Source organism: Dermacentor andersoni, chromosome 2 (assembly GCF_023375885.2).
Source record: "Dermacentor andersoni chromosome 2, qqDerAnde1_hic_scaffold, whole genome shotgun sequence".
Lineage (NCBI taxonomy): Eukaryota > Metazoa > Arthropoda > Arachnida > Ixodida > Ixodidae > Dermacentor > Dermacentor andersoni.
In genome coordinates, this window is record NC_092815.1 from 196,948,269 (window position 1) to 196,969,735 (window position 21,467).

Consider the following 21,467-nt stretch of genomic DNA (forward strand, 5'->3'; position numbering starts at 1 on the left):
AAGCCTAAAATCAGTGAAAAAGAAACTAGGAATAGGCAAGAATCAGATGTATGCGTTAAGAGACAAAGCAGGCAATATCATTACTAATATGTATGAGATAGTTGAAGTGGCTGAGGAGTTCTATAGAGATTTATACAGTACCAGTGGCACCCACAACGATAATGGAAGATAGAAAAGACTAGAGGAATTTGAAATCCTACGCCTAACGCCGGAAGAAGTAAAGAAAGCCTTGTGTGCTATTCAAAATGGGAAGGCAGCTGGGGAGGATCAGGTAACAGGAGATTTGTTGAAGGATGGTTGGCAGATTGTTGTAGAAAAACTGGCCACCCTGTTTACACAATGCCTCATGACTTCGAGCGTACCGGAATCTTGGAAGAACGCTAACATAATCCTAATCCATAAAAAAGGGGACGCTAAAGATTTGAAAAATAATAGACCGATCAGCTTACTCTCCGTTGCCTACAAAGTATTTACTAAGGTAATCGCAAATAGAATCAGGAACACCTTAGACTTCTGTCAACCAAAGCACCAGGCAGGATTCCGTAAAGGCTACTCAACAATAGACTATATTGTCACGTGGTAGTGACGTTAAAGAACACAGTAGCACTACTGTGAAGGACAAAACTAGCTTTTATTGGGCGAACCTGTGCCCACAAAACAGGCTACACTTAAAGCACAACGATAGCGGCGAACACAGTCGGCGATCGTCGAAAATCTGATCAGCGGGTCAAGCGCGTCGGCTTTTATAGAGCAGTCGTCGAATGTTCCAGACTAATCGTTAGGACCCGCGTGCCTTCCACAAAGTTCAACACCATTCGTGTCACGCGATGAAATCAGATAACACAAGGTTCGGCGACAACAGAAAGCCGGGTAGAAGCATCGATAACTTTCCAGAAACTTCGGATACATGCAGGCGCGTTCCGCGCTGCGCGATTACAGTTGTTAAGTGGCGAAACGTGGTCGCCCGACAAAGATAAGTACACGTGTCAATATTCACACGGTGATAAAGAAATGTGCGGAATATAACCAACTGTTATATATAGCTTTCGTTGATTACGAGAAAGCGTTTCATTCAATCGAAACCTCAGCAGTCAGGGAGGCATTACGGAATTAGGGTGCAGACGAGCCGTATATAAAAATACTGAAAGATATCTATAGCGGCCCCTTAGCCACCATAGTCCTCCCTAAAGGAAGCAACCAAATGACAAGAAAGAAAGGCGCCAGGCAGGGAGATACGATCTCTCTAATGCTATTCACAGCGTGTTTACAGGAGGTATTCAGAGACCTGGTTTGGGAAGCATTGGGGATAAGAGGTAATGGAGAATACCTTAGCAACTTTCGATTCACTGATGGTGTTGCCTTGCTTAGTAACTCAAGGGACCAATTGCAATGCATGCTCACTGACCTGGAGAGGCAAAGCAGAATTGTGGGTCTAAAAATAATCTCCAGAAAACCAGTTACAGTTTAACAGTCTCGGAAGAGAACAGCAGTTTACGATAGGTAGCGAGGCACTGGAAGGGGTATGGGAATAGATCTACTTAGGACAGGTAGTGACCGCGGATCTGGATCATGAGACTGAAATAATCAGAAGAATAAGAATGCGCTGGCGTGCGTTTGGCAGGCATTCTCAGATCATGAACAGCAGGTTGCCATTATCCCTCAAGAGAAAAGTGTATAACAGCTGCGTCTCACCAGTACTCACGTACGAGGCAGAAACCTGGAGGCTTAAGAAAAGGGTTCTACTTAAATTGAGGACGACGCAACGAGCTATGGAAAGACGAATGATGGGTGTAACGTTAAGGGATAAGAAAATAGCAGATTGGGTGAGGGAACAAGCGCGAGTTAATCACATCTTAGTTGAGATCAAGAAAAAGAAATGTGAATGGGCATGACACGTAAAGAGGAGGGAAGATAACCGATGGTCATTAAGGGTTACGGATTGGATCCCACGAGAAGGGTTGCGTAGCAGTGGGCGCCAGAAAGTTAGGTGGGCGGATGAGATTAAGAAGTTTGCAGGGACAACATGGCCACAATTAGTACATGACCGTGGTAGTTGGAGAAGTATGGGAGAGGCCTTTGCCCTGCAGTAGGCGTAACCAGGCTGATGATGATGATGACATGATAGCGATTGTTTGTTGGTGACGTAATGACTGCGATGGCCGTGCGGTGGTGGCGTTATGACGACGGGATGAGGTTGCCGATGATTACGATGGTAAACTACAACGTGACGACGACCGCATGACAACAATGAAACGACAATGACTTTGTGATGATGATAACGGGACGGCGACGACATGCCAACAGTAGGATGACGAAGCCATCGATCACAACTGCATCACGACGTAATTATGACAACGAGTGTTAGACGACAGCTGTATGATGACGATGCAATGACGGCGATGGCGTTACGATGGTGCAGGCAAAATAGGATGAAGACGAGTGGCTGATGGGGGCAGTGCTTTGATAAAAGCTATCACGAAGCCTGTATGACCACGCTGGTGTGACGGCGACGGCATGACCAGTGCCAGATGACGAAAGTGAAGAGACAACGATGTAATGAACATGATGGCAGCACGATGGCAGTCACTTAGCAAATGTGTGACGACTGTATACGACGATACGAACGACCACATCGTCTTGCCGCGATCGTCTGTAGTCAGCGATTGTTCTATGATTTTTATTTCTCTGTCTGTCCTTGTTTCAGTCGCGCTGTTTGAGCATAGTTCAAATGACAATGAGATCACGATGATGGCGTGACGGCGATGGCATGACGAGAGGGGACAACGAAGCTGGCATACACGTATTTAACGTGGAGCTTTTCATGTGTCCCTACAATTGTCTGATTGTCACTTTTCGTCTAATGGCAATATCTGAAGTTGATAAATAATTAAGGCTAATTATCCAATTACTCAGAAAGAAAATTAATTTCGGGTATATCTAAGTGACGTCAAACAACATTAGCTTGGTTTTCTCTGGATGCGTGTATTGGCGTATTCTTAAGCTCTGGCTAAAGTTAGCTGGGACTCAAATGGGACACAAATGCAGGCGGGAAGAGCATGCATAGCAAATCTTTTACAGCATTTTACACGACAGGTACTACATGTAATCTGTGTCAAACCAAACTCTCGGGAAACGAGCCGCGAAGTGGGCTTCACGCATTTCTCGGACGATTGTCTTACTTCCTAATGAAAAATGTTGGCCCAACGCTATACATGCTTTCATTTCGCGACATATTGGCTCGCACCGACAATGTCTCTCGTGCGGCACGTTGCATATGGAGCTAAGTGCGGCATGACTGCCTCGCTAATCTGGAGATCGCGAGAACCAACGCGTTGGTGACGCGTGGGTGCGATTCAAAGCAGCTGCCGCCAACAGCCCGGCCAGAGGAGGCGTGCTACTCTGGCGCTACCTCGTAGTCGTCGTCGCCGTACTATCCTTTTGTTTTCGCGCTTTCATCATGCCCTTTTCCTCCGCTTTCCTCCTCGCGTTTTTGAAACCCCGCTGCGCTCTCCGTTCACACTTTCATGTTTCGCTGTGCTCGTTTGCTCGGTCACACCGACGCTCGCCACAGGAACGTGCGCCTAGGAGCTGCGCTCGAAAATTAGAATAAATATTTGAAGGCGCAACTAAATTAGGTAAGACGTTAAAAATTATAACCTAAATGGCTGACCGAATAATATGATCCGAAATGTCAAGAAAATAGAAGTGAGATTATGCCGCACGTCGAGATGCACCAATCTCAGCCAGTCCGCACTAAGAGGCCTAAAATATTTTCGGGCCTCATTAGCGCACCCACAAAGACGTTGACGGAATTTGAATCCTCTAGCCGGTGGGATGACGGTGTCCGTCCTCGGCGCCGTAAGTGACCGGGATTCAGGTGCGCTGTCGCTCGCCAGACGTGCTGGGCAGAATGCCGGGTATGATTCAGCTTCAACCCAGCCCAGACCGACAGTTGGGTGATTCGAAAAGTGATTCGGGCCTCATGAGCTTAAAAATTCAAGATCATACAAAAGTGGTAAACATTTGGTGTTAACGCTGGCTGTAAAGCCTGGCGTAATTATTAGCCTGCAAAATGTAGTAAATTTTGTTACCGGATCCTTATTGAAAGCTTATGTTCTACCGAACCACGAGCCTGATTCTTTCGAAGAATTCATCCGTGCTCTTGCTGCACTGCCATGTTTCTCTATCGTGGATACGACGTCTTGAACACTCGGCTTGTCTGTGCAAATGAACGCTACATCATCTACTTCAGCTAACACTTTAACTTCATTACCTAGATTTTGGAAGCCATGTGTGAAACTCCTCTGAATCGCGCTGAAGCATAGCGCTTCCAGATGAAGGGCGAAGTGTAGTGGGGGCATTGCCTTGCCATGTTTCCCGGAGGAGCCAATAGAAATGGCATCGGGAAGATTGCAGTGAATAACCAAGTTAGCATATCAATGGGTGTAGGTAAGGCTAATGCGTTTAAGCAAATTAGAGCTGACATTGGCGTGTTCAAGAAGAGAACGTATATAGGAATGATTTACACGATCAAAGGTTTCAGCAAGGCTTACCAGGAGCATTGCAAGCTACTCAGTAGAACCATAGGAGCATTGAAAAACACAAAATTTTCATGCTACACGAACTTCTTCACTAAAGAATCTTCAAGAAGCAAATATAGGCAAGTGTTCAAAAAATAAAATTGCTGGGGCTATATCTACGGGATCATTCATTTCTTGATAATTAAAGAGTTTTGAGTTAGCTTCTACAGTTACAGAATTCCCAACAATCTTTCCAATAACCATACCATCGGATCAGAACGAAAGTGGTTAGGAAACATAGGACACTCCTCGGGAAGCGATTCATAAAGATACATAAATCCAATAAAAGTGGAAGCAAGAGCAACCTTCAACTCGTGTATAATAGCAAGATACTTGTTCCGAAGCGCCTACATCAATGAGCCCTGCACTTTTCTACTACGCAAGACCCAACTTCACTATTACAGCATCGCTGAACTTTAATCCTGCTGCGATCGGTCTGAACAATGTCAAAAGTTGCGCCTCATATAACAAGATGCCGCGTTCGCAGTTAACAGGGCTAGGCAAAGTTTCAAACACTCGAATTCTGTTAGCACCATCAATAGGTGCAAAGACGTTGACTAATCCCCATAACACACCCTGCCGCCACATACATAACGGGTATTTCAGCGAACACTTTCAAAAATGTTACTTTCAGAAATATTGAAATGCATAACCAACTAATTAACGAAAACGCACTAATTTACACGAAGTTTAGCCTGAGCGTTCACAATGCGGATTCACTTGGAGCTAATTCTCCGAACGACACCAGTTTCGAGGTATAAATACCCGAACTTTGCAGTGAAATGCATTGGCACTCCAGTTAATTTTGTGCTTCAATACATGGAACGACGTTTGGTTAAGAGAGTAAGTGCAACAACAGTGCATTTTTACCGCAAGATTAACGGCGCATATCTCGTAAATGGTGTCATCCACACAATTCTTTTCAATTGAATATGGCTTGCAGTCTCACCCTCTAGAATTTATAAATTGGAATATGTGCCATAAATCCACTAGTTAAATAGTTATCTAGTTCAATTTTATTAGTTCATAAATTCTGCACTTCATTTTTTTTGTGTAAGTAATGTCCGCTTCTTCGAGTACACAAGCTCATGGATAGGAATTGTTCTGTCTGGGACAGACAATTTTAAAGAACTGCATTCGTTCAAACACCCTGTACATTGAACTTTAGTGCCCACGTGATAAGGAGATGCTGAACGAGATAGGGCATTTATCAGACACAAGAATCAGCCCGTGGACAGCACGAGAGCGTGTAAGCGCCGGATGTTATCGTCAGCCACAACAAAAAAAAGATCGCTAGTCCTTTAGCGGCCTGATCACTCTCAATCTTCGATTGCTGCGGTGATGAAATCTGGACATATTTGTAAACATTTCTATGAATGACACTGCGACATTATTTCGAAGCTATGAATGCATGACGGTTACAATAAAATGGCCTAAATATAATATCGAAGTGTTCTGCGCTATTCATGCTTCAGGTCGAGGAAATGGGTGCGAACAGAATGCCGCGTGTCCAATGCTCATTTCTTTAATAAACCAGCTCTCAGAGAAACTTGCTGGTTAAGATGCGCACAACTTATTTAAATATTCGAGTTGGTATTCTAGGTGTGAAGGAGCTACCCAATCACGTAAAACGTATGAAGGGCACAACACACCAGAATGAAAATTGTTGACATCGTTAAAACTTACCTCAGCCGAACATACGTAGGAACAGAAATTTGCACAAATACAACAGTACATGATGTAATAGCGTTGTGGCGGATTTGGAAAAAGGTGCTGCCACGTTGCAACGCAAGAACTCTTCATCTCATGCGCAGGCTAGCTGCGGAGATGGCGGGGATTAGGAAGCTCGCGCTTTCACCCTCCTCGCCGCAACCCTCTTTGGCCCCGGTCGCCATGGGTACGTCCGAGACATCCCACGCGGATCGCCCACCCAAGCATCGAGCGGTATAGAACAGAGAGGAAGACGAGACTATAGAATTGCTCTCAGAACTCAAGAATGCCTTCGCCAGCATACAGACTAGCTTAGCAAAGGTCCAGCAATGTATAGCGCATCCAAAAATGGGCTTGGGTGCACTCAGTGAACGGATAAGCAAACTAGAGGACGTCGATGCCAGGAGAGAACCCAGCCCTGCTCCTTCGCAGGTCGCAGCACGACGTCATGTACTAGCACCAGCGACGGAGGGCGCGATTCTTAGGGCCGTTCAAGCCTCCTCTCAGCCTAGCCATGGATAGTGCGGACGAGAACTTTAGTATCTGGCAATGGAACTCCGGAGGCTTTCCCAACAAGAAGGCGCTTCTGCAGAAATATTTAAAAACTCTCAAGGTTAAGCCTCAAGTCACCGCTATTCAGGGAGTTGCAACTAGTATTCCTATCAAACTCGCAGGTTACCTGGTAGTATCCTCACATTCAGGACGTAGGGGAGTTGCTACCCTTGTCAACAAAAGGTACAATTGCCTCTCTCGCGACCTCGGGGCCGTTGGTGATGGCATCGAGTACGTCATGACTGAAATCCTCGTGAACCCACCCAGAAATGGCCTCAGAAGAAACAGCTTCCTTATCCTCAACGTATACTGCATCCCCAGCTACCTCAGGGCGAGGGCGAACTCTCTCCTCAAGAGGGCCGTCAGCCTGGCCGGTGTGCACCCCCTTGTCGTCTTCGGGAATTTCGCGCCCGACATAGGGTGTGGGGGTACACCCATGACACGGCCAAGGGACGCGGAGTGTGGCAGACTGCGATGGAACTGGACTTGACCCTTATCACCGATAAGGATTTCCCCACTAGGAGAGGCAACTGCGCATGCCGGGACACGACCCCAGACCTCTCTATTGTCAAGAACGTAGGGGAGGTGAAGTGGGTCAATACGGCTCAAACCTCGGAAGGGAGCACTACGTCATCGAAGTCTCCCTTGCAATTGCCCGCTATAAGACGAGGAAATTCAAGTTGATCGACTGGGACGTTTTCCGCAAGACCAGAGCCGAGCACGCACCGATGGACGAGACACACTTTGAAGGTTGGTGCAAAGGAATCAGGCTTGACGCCGCGGCGGCAACCAAGGCGGTCGTCACTGAGCTCGACGTTGACAAGATGGATAGCAGGTTGGCGCACCTGCTGGAAGCTAAGCAAGCCCTCCTCACGAGATGGAAGGGGCAGAAGCATAACAGGGGGCTCCGCAAGAAGGTTTCGGAGGTTAACAGGGACATCGAACATCACTGCAAGAACCTGTGTAAGCGACAATGGTATGAGCTCTGCGAATCCGTCAAGGGTCAGCTCAGATCAGGCAAGAGCTGGGGTCTGCTCAAACACATTCTCGATGAGGGCAGCATCCGATCCAGCCAGAGACGATCCCTCGCGCGAGCCATCCACCTCGCTACGGACTCTATCCCGGACGAGTTGATTGTCGACAGGCTCGTAGACAAGTACCCGCCGGTCGCGGATAGATCTGCCCCCACCCAGGTCCCGGACTACGTGGGGTGTGCGGTGCCGGAGTTGGACCAGGACTTTACCGCGGCCGAGATCCGAGATGTCCTCTTCTCACACAGCGTCAAATCTGCCCCTGGCCCAGATGGCGCCACTAACAGGATGCTGAGGAATCTAAATGATGAGTCGATCGACTTCCTCACTGAAAAGATTAATAAAGTCTGGCGTAGTGGACAGGTCCCAACACAGTAGAAGGCGGCCTGCACGGTACTCATCCCCAAACCCAGTAAAGCACCAGGAATAGAGAATCGAAGACCAATTTCCCTGACGTCCTGTGTCGGTAAGGTTTGCATAGCATGCCCTGCTACAGCGGCTCAAGGTGCACATCGAGGCCAATGACATGTATACCCACAATATGACTGGTTTCAGAGCCGGCCTCTCGACACAGGACGCCATGAAGCTGATAAAACATCACATCGTTGACCGGAGCACGGGAGATACCAGAGCCATCCTTGGATAAGACCTGCAGAAGGCATTCGACAATATCTCACACGAGTTCATTCTCCAGTCTATTGCCGGCCTCGGGCTCGGGAAAAGGACCCACGACTTCGTCCGATCCTTCCTTAGCCAGACAACTGCCAAGCTTAAGCTCGAAGGATACCTTTCGCAAGAGATCACCCTCGGTTCACGAGCACGCCTCAGAGTTCAGTCATCTCGCCAACATTATTTAACATCGCAATGATTGGGCTTTCTAAGGAGCTCACGAAGATTCAAGTTATCAACCACACCATCTACGCAGATGACATCACCATCTGGTGCGTCGGCGGGAGCGACGGCTAAGTTGAAGCCGCCATGCAGAGCACCATCGATGCGACGGAGCGCTTCTTCCGCCCCACTGGGCTCAGATGTTCTCCATCGAAGTCTGAGCTACTTCTCTACAAGAAAAGACCCAGAGGCGGCGGCCATCGTGATTGGAAACCGGCGTCCGAAAGCGAAATACGGCTTTTCACTAGTGACGTGTCTCCGGTGCCCAGAGTGGACTCGCTCCGAATATTGGGAATGTATATCGAGTCTAACGATTCCAATGGAACCGCACTCAGAAAGATCACCGCCACAACGGAGAGTGCTTCCGGCCTCATTCGGAGGATCGCCAACAGGCACCGGGTTATCAAGGAAGAGACAATTTCAACCGCATTATACATGCTTTTGTTCTCTGCAACCTTTCATACTCGGCGGCCATGCATAATTGGCATGTTGCAGAGAGGAACACGCTGAATTCACTCATCAGAAAGGTCTTTAAGCTTGCCCTCAGCTTACCTGCAAGCGCCCACACCGAAAAACTGTTGAACCTCGGAGTCCACAACACGCTCGAAGAAATTATCGAGGCACAAGAGCACTCACAGCTGCTCAGACTATCCGGCACCCCGACGGGCCGCAAGTTACTCGACGAGATGGGCCTCAATCCTGTCCACCAGTGCCCCGACGTCGTGGGGATTCCCACCGACATCAGGTCTCACCTGCACATCGTGCCCCTTCCCCGCAATATGCACCCCGCAAACAATGTAGGCAGACGTCGGGCCAGGGGTACAGCTCTACTAGTGCATGTCCGCAATAACCACATTGAGGCAAGCTTCGTGGATGCCGCGGCATATGTCCAAAAAGAGGCATTCGCCGTCTCCATCGTAGACTCCAATTCAAGGCTCACTTGCTGCGCTACGGTACGCACTTCGAGGCCCCTGGTAGCCGAACAGCTTACAGTCGCGCTGGCTTTGCTCGATGGTCGCAGAGAGGCAATATATAGTGATCCCAAGGCAGCCATTAAGGCCTATCAAAGCGCTATGGTCTCCCCCCAGGCCCTCCGCATTCTCCAAAGCGCCAAAAGTATCTCTCCGCATTCTCTCATTTGGTTTCCCGTTCACTTGGGGTCCATTGAGGGCTCTCCCTCTAACCGTAACGAGGGCGCACACGAGGCCGCTCGAGGACTCACTGACCGCGCCAACACAGCAGTTTAGCAGTCCCCCTGCCCCGTGGGCAACCCTTGCTTACGTTTAATGGAATCATTACACACTACTATATGTCAAGACGGGTATTCCCCCTCCCGCACCCCGCCTTATGGAGGGCGCGGGCGGTTACCCTTGGATTTCTACAAGCCCGTGCGTACCCTAACCTCGCGGTTCTTCATGCCATATACCCTGAAAGATATCTCAGTGCGGACTGCCCTGCCTGTGGACTAAGGGCAACATTGCACCATGTGATGTGGGAGTGTGAAGCCATCGGCTCCTCCTTCAGCGAGGATAGGTGGGCTGCGCTCTTGGGCAGCCCCGAACTCAACGACCAAACCCTGACCGTCCAGAGTGCCCGCGATCGTGCCGTCAAGCTCGGCTTGGCGGTCCCTACGTGGGACTAGCCGGGTGGCGCGGTGTCTCCCCTGCGTCTTCTCTAGACCGAAATAAAGTTACTTCACTCACTCACTCACTCTTCATTTTCTTTCCTCACCCGCTCCTTCCGCTCGCGGCACCACGGACTTCGTCGTCGTGTGTACGTCGGCACATTCGCTGTGACAGAAGCAAGAACTTCAGCATAAAATGAGAACACAAATTGCGAATACTTAGGAACTGTTTCGAAGAAAATAGTCGAGGTCGATTATTATTAGCTATGAATATTGTGTAGACCCAACGCGCTGTGGGAATCAATGCTTTGCAAAGCAAATTGCAGGTCACTGGCGATCGCGTTGACACTGCGGCAGCGTCCTTGGAACGGCTCCCTGAGCCTCTCGATAAGTTTAAGTAGAGGCGCTCATTGTGGGGCTTGGACATGCTGAAGCTGAGAAAGGCCATAAGTTTTCGTAGCAACTCGATAACTACGGAAACATCGTTAGTCCTATGCGCATGGTAGCACACTGAGTTGGGCATATCACTCAGATAGTCTCATTGAGGCACTTCTCCGCGAAGTTCCACTCTTCCAAGATCTCCTTTGTTATATCTGCAGTAGCGTGGCAGTTCCGGACTGTGACGTCGAGTGCAGTCTGAAGGCGGAACCTGAGAATCTCCATAGTCGTGTAGACCACGCGGGAGGGCATGACGCCACACCTGTCGGTACTGCGAATCTTGAGTGTGCCAATGTCGAGCGCTGTGGGGACAGCTCGGCGTTCACGTGGCGGAGATGCCCAAAGTAAATCTGGGGTAACCAGAGCTTTTCGTAAACTAACCATGGGGGATGTGGTTTTCACCGGAACTCATGTCGAGGTACCTGGGAAGCGACTTGATACTGATGCCTTTTCTCGGTGTTAATGCCTTTCGGAGCCGTTATCGTTCGTGAGTGGCAAGTCGATTGCACTCAGGCACGCAAAAATTCTGGAAATTATTAGCATCGATAAAAGGCATGCCTACAAAATAGTGGTCCTGGTTTCCATCTCCATGCCTGTCTTATGGCACAGCGTCAGGAGTCCGTTGGTGGGCACTGGGCCGTCGATCGGAGTCGCTCTGACGACGCTGCCATGCTGAAGTTCAGCGCGGTGTTGCCGTAGTCGAACTTCACGTCTAGCGTATAAGCGCAAGCCTCGATGCTCGAATTAGCGGCCTGGTAACGACAAGAAATGCCGTGAAAGTCCACTGTGCAGGCGTCCGGACGAACGAGGGGTGCCCGCGTTGCTGATGGCGTTCGGAAATTAAACCTTGTGGGAAACTGGCTTCCGAAATGTGCTCCGTACGAAGGTAGCCACTACGCGGTGTTCCGCTGCCGAGTTCGCCAGATCTTTTTACCAGCGTCACCTGGTTCGAACGCAGGTAGTGCTTGAGAATCACAAGCTAGAGTGGATTACGTAGCTCGAATGACGACAATGCAACGACTACGACGGCGTCGCGAAGAGGAACGTATACCCGCGGTCCACGGCGTAGGAGAACGGACGGATGAACGGAGGGCCGACCCACAGACCCAGCAGCCACCTAAGTTCCTTTGTGGGGGAGAATATGTTCGTGCATTCAGCTGTCTCTACAATGCGAAATAAATTGTTCGTAGAATTCAATATGGGAATTTTAGGTTCATACCTGCTTCGCTGTGCGTATTCGAAACATTAAACTCAGCAAGTCAACCCCACACGTGTTCCGTTCCATGGGAGTATAAACCTAACCCAGCCGTATCGGCCCGCCCACTCGAAGTTCCTCAAGAGGAGCATTGCCAACTTGTGCTTTGGAAATGCTTTAAAGAAACCTTGCCAACAGAATATCTATACGAGTCTTATGGATCTTATGAGGTTATCAGCAGCAGGGCTTCCGGAGTCAGTGCAAGTTTCGGTCGTAGCGGGGCTGCTAAAAAGATACGGGTCAGACAGCACAAATAGGCACGCGGAAAGTCAACGGACGGTACGCAGAGGGACGGTAGCGGTAGTGCCCTATCTGCATAGAACGGCACATAGTCTTAAGAAAGTGGCTAGCCGGGTGGACACATAAGTGATCTTTTCAACGCCAGAAAAACTCGCGAAAATATGTCGTTTGGCGGACCCGTACTGTAAGCCATCTGTCGGATGCTCTATTAATCATCGGAAAGCACCAGTGTGTTGCGTAGAAGCAGTTGTTTATGAACTCCAGCTGTCCTGTGAGAAAAATACATACGACAGAGAAGAAGGTGTCTTAATGACCGGTTACTGTCAGGAATGTCAGGAATTCACTGTCAGGAATGCGGGTGTGCGCCGATGTATGGGTCCTGCCGGCTTCTTGCGAAGCACAAGGATGAAGATGTGCGAAAGATTATTGAGGCTCATGCTATCTGTCGGTATAGTGATACGTGTGTTATTGCCCCTTCGGTCGACTTCTTAGATAAGGAGAAGGCTTTTTTGGATAGTTAATATTTTGATGAGGTGACGCCACTGTGCATGGGTTAAATAGGTGGGTGTTTCCTCAAAATCGAGCTGTTGAAGTTAGCGCATTGTGGTATCATCTCCCTTCTGTCCTTGTTCACTGGCGCTAAATGTGCTTTTCAGGTCAGTTTACCAGCACACCCAACAAATGGCAATGCTGATCTGCCCTTATCTGTTAAAACGACACTAAAGGCAAACACTATGTTGATGTGGACTGTTTAAATACCTTTGCGGAAACCTCGCAACGCTTGTTTCTTGCCAAGAAAAGACTTAGTTTAAAAGGAAATGGTATCTGAACGGTCCGAATACCTTTTTTCGATATTCAAATATTGCGCCACACAACCATGGGAGTGGTGGTGCCGTTGCCTACGCCATCACCGCCCTTTGCTGCCGCCGATGAGTAAAACAGTACCCGACAGAAGGCGGCACCGAGCCAAGACAGAGCAGCGGATTCGCCGCTGCAACTGCTTTTTGGTCAAGTGGCGTAGACCGTTCGGGCATCCCGCGACATGCCATGGAAGCTGAATTCTCTGTTACTTGCAGTTTTCGCGAGCCAGCAAAACCAGCGCAGGAACTACGTGATCAGGAATGTAGTGAAACGCGAAAGCGTGGGCGCCGCAGGGTCGAGCGAAAACAGAACCTTTAAACCGTCCACGTCATTGTCAACGGTAATTTCAATGAGTTCATTTCTTAAAACATAAAAATGGAACCACACAAGTAGAATTATATTTCATATTATAATACAATACGAGGATGTTTTTGCAACAAGTAGTTGAGTACTAGTGACAGAATTTAACTGAGGAGTGCTTTCGTCAGCCCGCAAGTACTTGAATGCCCCGGGGGAGTCTCTAAGCGTGTCCCGCATTTACTTCGGTTTCTCAATTATTAGGGCTCTGTTCGGGATAATATTGACGCCTTAGAGATTCTCGAGCATTATTCTATCACTTTATCTAGACATAGTATTTGCCTTTAGCGTCCCTTTAATGTCGGATGCAACTTATTTGCACACAACCGCATTCTGCACAATGAAATCAATTACCCTGATGACCACATCACCTGAAAGACAACCTTAGAGGTTATTTCAGTGTACTCTAGCGACTGGCAAATGCACATCAACGAAAAAAAGTCCGCTCTGTTATACATAACTTAAAAAAACATTTATTCACATTTAATTATGCCATTAATTCAACTAAACTGTCTTAAGTTAAGGAGCCTAAATACCTAGATGTCATATTGTCACAACATTTACTATGAGATTGCCATATTCAATTTATGACCTCATCTGCATTAAAAAGACTGCGTTTTCCAATAAGACGATTACAGCTAGTGCCACCATACACCAAGTTACTGGCCTATAATACACTAATTATACCCATCCTGGGATGCGCCGACACTGCTTGGTTTCCATACACGCACAAAACCTAATTAAACAACAAACCTAACCAAGAAGCTCGAAGGAGCTGAAGAAGGAGCGCTTAGGGCCTTTTTTATAAAATTTAGCCATACAGACTTGCCCACACAGCTGCGTAAGAAGGCTGGGTTACTTACCATTAAAACCGGAGGAAGTTGGCGCGCTTAAAGGTAATGCACTAACTAATCCACAACCACCAAAATATAGGCAAGCCCCATTATATTAAGCGATGCACAGCAAAAACTACCCTCCCAAAACACTGCCATACTCTTGCTTCTTACAAATTCCACAGAGATGCCCTCAAATTCTCATTTTTCCCCTGGTGATCACATAATGGAATAGCCTGACCCCTTTCATTACCAGTAGCACATATTTAGCTTGTTTGTCTAAATTAATTGAAAGCAATTCTCAACACTCGCAATTTTGAAACTGTGTTGTTTTTGATTTATCCTGATTCACTAGCCTCGCAATTTTATAACAGTGTTGTTTTTGCCTTTATCCTCAATAAGTTAAGTGGGAATGTATTATTGTCGTTGCCGTTCACTTTTGTGGATTTTTTGTATGCCTTACAGCCGTCAATTGCGCGTCTTTTGGCTGTATTATTATTTTTTTTTTCGCCTTGTTGTAAAATCACTCTCTTTTTCTTGACCTCCTGTTTTATTGCATATAGGGATTGACAAAATGCATAAATAAATAAATAATAAGTGTAAATAAACAAATCTACTGGCCGCGGTTTTTTTTAGTGAACGCACAACAATCTTCCCGGGCAGTTGACAAGGAAAAGCATGGCAATGACGTCAATGAGTATGGCAAGTAGGGCCTCTTTTGTCAAGTTAACGAAGCTAAATACCAGCGTCGACCCGATGAGCTCGTTTTATGCTACCATTTAGGCAAACCCTTTAAACGCAAGGACAGCGACGAGCATGTATCGTGTCTTCCGAAATACACTATCTCATCTGGTTGCAAAAAATTACTGCACAAGAATGCTGGCAGCGCGTCCTCGAGGTAAACCCGCCTACAATGTTATGCCAATGCTTGATCAAGCAATGTTTTGAAGACTCAAAGTTGTCTTATCGGAAAATGGACGTGCTTACTCGAGCGAGAGGGTCCAGCAGTGGGCAGGTAGCCCGAATCTTAGCTTACGACGTTGTGTTTCGTTTCAACCAAAGGCAAATGGAAAGACTGGTAGGGATGTCCGCAATATTAGGCAGCTTATCTCGATTTACAGAACGCGTAAATGCGGATGGAAATCTTGCCTGGTAATGGCTGTGCCTGGCCAGAATAGAATGCACGGCTGTAGTCTTGCCTGTACCGCGCATTTTGTTGCATATAGCAAATTTTTCATACTACCGGCCTACAAAATAGTGTGAATTTACCAGAAGATTCAACTTTCTGAATACCGCAGAGCCAATGAGCAGCAAAGCGACGCAGTTCCAATTTGGAAATACATACCAAGGACACAGGCTAAATATTGCACTGAAGAGTCTTGTGCTTTTGTGGAAGGCATGGCCAGGCAGCGAAAATTATTCTTAGACCTTTCAAAGTCGTGCAAGTGACGGTGCGACAAGGTGTGCGTAATATCGCAGGGTACCTCTATCAATGGCTACATACAAGCCGCAACCATAAACTACGTTCAGTACTATCAACCTAGGAGGAGTCAAGAAACAAAATGAGGGAAGTGTAAGGCAGACGTAAAACAATACGTAAAGCGACAGTTCTTCGAGATGAAATAAGCAGATACCGAGTAAACAGTAATTGTGACCGTATTTGTTCGCGAATTCCCAGTGTCGTTACAAGGTAAAATCACCTACGCTTTAACTGACAGTAATAAGCGGCACTGAGCCCTCGGAGAGCCAATCAAAGGCTCAGACATGTTTTGGAAGCGGAAAATCGGGCTGAATCACAGGCGAAAATCGCAAGCACAAATCGAACATTTCCCACATATAATTTATTATCAAAGAATAAGAGCAAATACCACAGAGCCTGCCAGCATTCCCGTTCGTTCTCTTCCTGCCACTCATGATTCCCGGTATTTAAATAAAGAGCCATATTTTTATAGTTTCTGGGACAGTTCAGTTGTGAATGAAAGTTGAGCGCAGGATTCCTTGAAATCTTGCAGGAAAAAGCGCCGTCTAGTACAGGGATGCACAAATGATGAAAAGATATATCAGGAATGGCTGATACCCCCCTAAGCAAGCAAAGATGCAATAGCTGAATATTTATTTATTTATTTATTATATTTATTTAGGAGTACTGTAGCCCTCACTTGAGGGCTACAGTATCGTGAATTGCCAAGTAGTTGTCAAAGAAAACAAATGTCCGCACCAACAATACCACATCATAGAGCATTGTCAAACACAAATTACATGAAGGATGAACGAGTATACAAGTGCAATGTCTCTTAGAAATGCAAGAATAACAGTAAGCATGATCAATTATTAATTACCCCAAGGCCTGTAATACAATTCTAGTTGAGTATACAACGGTTTAACATTTTGTGTTGTTACAGTGCCGTCCGCCAGGCCATTCCATATGTAAATACATAAAGGACAGAACGAGGGTTGAAAACCATCAAGGCGTGTTTTATAAGGCTGTATACTGGCACTTCGGTTTAAACGCGCACTGTCTTTTAGAGGGGGACGAATGTACGTTTCTTTATTTATTCCTGCTTGATTCCTGATTATCTGGACAAAGAATTGCATTCGTTATTTTTCTCGTCGTGTTTCTGGCAGTTTGAAGTCGCAACATTCCAACATGTCTGTTACACAATCAGCTCTTTATATGAATGAAGAAACGAAAAAAAGAATAAAGGAAAGAGCGAGGAATAAATAAAAAGAAAGAGAAAAGGAAAGGAAATTGCGAAATAACAAGGAAAGCAAGAACAAAGAAAGAAAGAAGGAAGGAAATACGAAAAGAAAAAGGGAACTGAAGAAAGAACGAAAGCACATTTAGGTAGTGCATTAGGTGCTTGCAATGTCGTTGAAAAGGTCAAACTACAGCACCGTACGTGTATTTCATACTTCAGTTCGTTATGTCTTGCAAAAAGTCTGACGCTTCTGATGGCATAACTTGATGAATTACCGCGTGTGCTGGAGGCTTTCGCGTTAACGTCTTAAATTAGTGTAACATGTTGTCCATACCTTTTAAATGGCATGGTGTGATATTACACACGGAACAATGGCCTCCGGAATCAATTGCCTGCAATTCTGTGTTGTCGTTGTGACACGTTTACACGAAGCTTACTACAATGTGACATATGCCAGATACGTTTCAGCTGGTATGCGCCCCTTTTGCTAACTGCACTACAAGTCCACACTAAGCAACATTGTAAATTTAAGGGTGTCTTTTTTGTCTTTAACTCACCCTCTTACATATATAGAAAATGGGGCTTAGGCGAAATATTACACCAGCTTGAAAGGGCCAGTTTTCGGAACGACATATCTTGTGTGGCCCTATGACGTGCTCAAACGTGGCGGGCATCGCAGAAGAAATAATCCCCTATTGCTTTTTACTGGCTTGCAATGTGGAAAAACTAGAGCAGCATGTAATCCTGCATGGTGTATAATCCGCAAGAAAACACCCTTGTAGTGCCCTGCTAAAGAGTACACTAATTTGTAAAATTTTCAGATATTAGGCGTGCCAAAAGGGTATTGCGACATCCACCCTAGAGGGCTTAAATTTAAGTATTCTGTAGGTTGTGTCCGCACCACTTGCATTGAACAAGTACCACATATGAAACTCGAGATAGCGGAGAGTCGTTGGTTACTCCCTAGCTCCCTAAACATTTTGTTCTTGAAATATGAAGGTTTCTGCCCTGCAGAAGCATTGTTGTGTTCCTTTAGCATCTGCTGCCTGACAGACGGCAGCTTTCCCTTACGTGTGTGTTATGAATGTTTTAACTTATAAAAGAAATATTTGGTGGCATTGAGTTATTTAGTTAAGCAATCATTTTCTCTTGTGTTATGCATAGCTGCCTCTCCTTCTAAAAGAGCTGTAAATGCTCAGTACAAACGAAGCATTTTCAAAAAATAACTTAAGGTAATCTCTTTTTTATGTTTTCATTTAATGTAATGATAAAGAAGACACAAATTCGGGACCCTATATATTAAAAGATTTGTTAATGTTGAAATACACATAACCGAAATATCGTGAATGTATAACAGAGTCCAGAAGTAACGTTCTTATATACCATTTTACAGGATACCTAAACTGTATAACGCTACGCTATATTCAAAGCCAAAGAACCTTATTCGATACTATCCATTACTGAGCCAAGACACCACAGGTGAGGTCGCTTTAATTTTCCAGCACCTTATGGCTAACATAAATGGGCTGATTGATTCAAGATAACGTTGTCAAATACAATACAATACATTGGCTATGTAAAATTTGTTAGAAACGTTAATGCAAGTGTAAAAATATAGAATTGTAAACCTTGTTAACGCTAAACGTAGAAATGCGCTTTGTAGTTCACCGGCCTTGATCTTTAATGGATTCGTGACAACATTTTTAGGCGCCTCAATGCAGCCTCCTGAATATTTATTTTCAAGTGCTCGGACGCGACTCGCTACCGCCCACGTTTGGCGGTGTCCCGAGAGAACTTTGACAGCGAGCTTATACTTGGCTACAATGGTGGCGCCTTATGTGTCATGGCGAAACACTAAAGTTTCATGATTAATTACAACAGTGAAAATAATTAATCCTCCATTGATGTTATATTTATGCTTTATATGGAGTGCCTATAACGTTTTACTTTGGCCGAAGAGCTAAGTAAGGCACCTTATTCATAATCCGTCAACGGTGCCACAAGGTGTGGCAGACCAGTGACTGAATAAGAGCAGAATAGGCACTACGCGTCACGCATACGCTGTGCAAAGTGGTAACGTCCGTGGTCTGGGCGTTTAATTCAGCACAGTAGGCGTTATTTTGGTGGAGGTAGCTCGACTTATGAAAGAGACCACACCAGACAGCAGGAACGCCGCCCCCGTGTTGGAAATGACATCAGTTCGCCGTGCAAGCCATCGAATGCGAGGCATCGCCTTAGAACTTGGAACATAAATAAAATCATTACTCTGACCACTGAAAATGTAACCGAAGGGGTGATATATTTCGCGCTGCAGCACTCATGAGTGCCAATGACCTTCCACGGCTACATCTCCGCAGACGCGGAAGAGTGGCTGGCTGAGTTGCAAAGCTTAGCTACGTCAACAAGTGGGACCACACGGAACTCGGGAACGTAAAGTCGAGCCTCGAGGATGGCGCTCGCGCGTGGTTTCTTAATAGAGAAGACGCGCTGGGATCATGGTCTGAGTTCCCGCGAAGGCCTTATTCAGAGGAAATAGCGCAGCTTGACTTTCAGTCGCGAGTTTCCAAATCAAACGAGAGCGTGACGATGTTCGTAGAGGACATGCCGCTTCTCGTCGGCTGTGCCCGCCTTGGCAAGTCAGAAGACGATAAGCGAAGTCATCTAATGAAAGGAGTAACGGAAAAGCTCCTTACTGCCTTGTCCACTGTCAGCGGCAGACTGGCGCTGTTTCTTACCGAAGCCACTACTAAGAAGAATACACTTCAGCAGTGATCCAGCACGTACAACGTCAATCAAATGTTCCGCCGACTCAAAATACGTAACTAGGCTTCAGGTACGAAGTCATCTCGCTTTGCGACCTCATGCGCTCTGTGGTTACCGAAGAGCTGCAAAAAAAATGCACAATACGTCCCGTCCTCAATTCAGCTCGCTCACCAGCATCATGCGCAACGAAGGACAGCATCCGCGTCCGGCTTCCATTTTTAGCACTGAAGAGCCGCATCTGCAAGTGAGGTCCGGTGCAAGCCTTATGCAGAAATACTGCTTTGCCCCGCCCCAGCTGTCACTCCTTGTTTTGTTATTCCACTTGGCTTAGTGCAGTCGCTGCAAGCAGGTTGGCTAGCGCAATTCGATGAGTGCCAAACGCCCACGTAGAAATGAGAGCTTTGGCGACCCCCAGATCGACGGCGGCTGGGTTACCACTGCAGGAATGCTGGTCACGTTTATTGGGAGACTCCCCAGAGCTGTCTCAGACTACGCCGTTTTTAGAGCGCAGAAGTTAGTGACCGTTCCTGCGGCGAGCGTAGGCGGCGGTGGCATAACGTAGCGAATGAGCACAGGTAAAGATGAAAGCGAGATGAAAGATGAGAGCGCAGAGGGGCATGAAGGATGCGAGGTGGAAAGCGGAGAGGGGCATGCAGCGGAGCCATGAGGCGCAAAGCGGATGAGGGTATGGCGAAAGCGTGAAAAGAAAAGCTTAGTGCGCCGACGATGGGTACGAGGCATCGCGCCAGAGTAGTGAGCGTCATCTGGTAGGTCGGTCGGCGGCGAATGGTATGAAACTCGCCCACGTGTCGACTACGCGCTGGATCTCGCGACCTCCAGATTAGGAAGGCCGTCGCACCACATTTCGCTCCGTTTGCAAAGTGCCGCACAAGACAGGTAGTTCGAGCCAACCAATATATCATCGTCAGCAGCAGCAGCAGCCTATCTTATTTACAGTGCAGGACGAAGGCCTCTCCCTGCGATCCAATATATAGCGAAGCGAAAACACGTCTAGAGCTGCGCTGAAAATTTGCATTACTCAGTATCCTAAGCGAACCAGGCCAGTGTTCAGAAAGTTATTAATTCGTAAATGCTCTTCTCCTGTGGCCGCCCAAGTTCGGTAATAATATATGCAGCATCAGGATTTACTGAAATGTTCTTTTACAAAACATTTTACTGCAAGGTATTTTTGTGAATTATGGTGCAGGCACAGCCAGATAACTGCCGACATCGCAGTATTCTCCGACTAAGAACGCAAATCTAGCACACCAGCACGCCAGTCACGCGGCCGCTCACCGGAACACTATTTCACTGCTCCTGATAGCACTTCAATGATAGTGAAGGGACAATCAAAGTGCGCACGCCGAATATCAGTGACAGTGAAGTTTCGAGACGAGGCCGTTTATTTACGTTGCGCTGAAAACCTCGTATCGACGAGTTTACAGTCGAGTGGTGATACGACTATCCCATCAGCAGTTGGCGTAAATAAGGTTTCAATGGACGTAGGTGTGTTAATCGACCGCAGAAAACTTTGCGCACTTCTAGATAATGGAGCGACTCCTAATAGAAAACAGGTAAGCGTTTTAAAGAAACATTACGTTGCCCTGGACTGGGACGCCAGTTCATACGACTT

General features: G+C 46.8%; 1 long non-coding RNA gene across 2 annotated transcripts in view; it reads left to right on the forward strand.

Annotated features, from left to right (window-relative positions):
* LOC140215995 (uncharacterized) overlaps positions 1-21,467 on the forward strand; it is a 120,765-nt gene that overhangs the window by 45,743 nt on the left and 53,555 nt on the right. For both annotated transcript variants that reach the window (XR_011892631.1, XR_011892632.1), the window contains one exon: positions 18,465-18,550. This is a non-coding gene — a long non-coding RNA (uncharacterized lncRNA). The remainder of the gene's footprint in view (positions 1-18,464; positions 18,551-21,467) is intronic.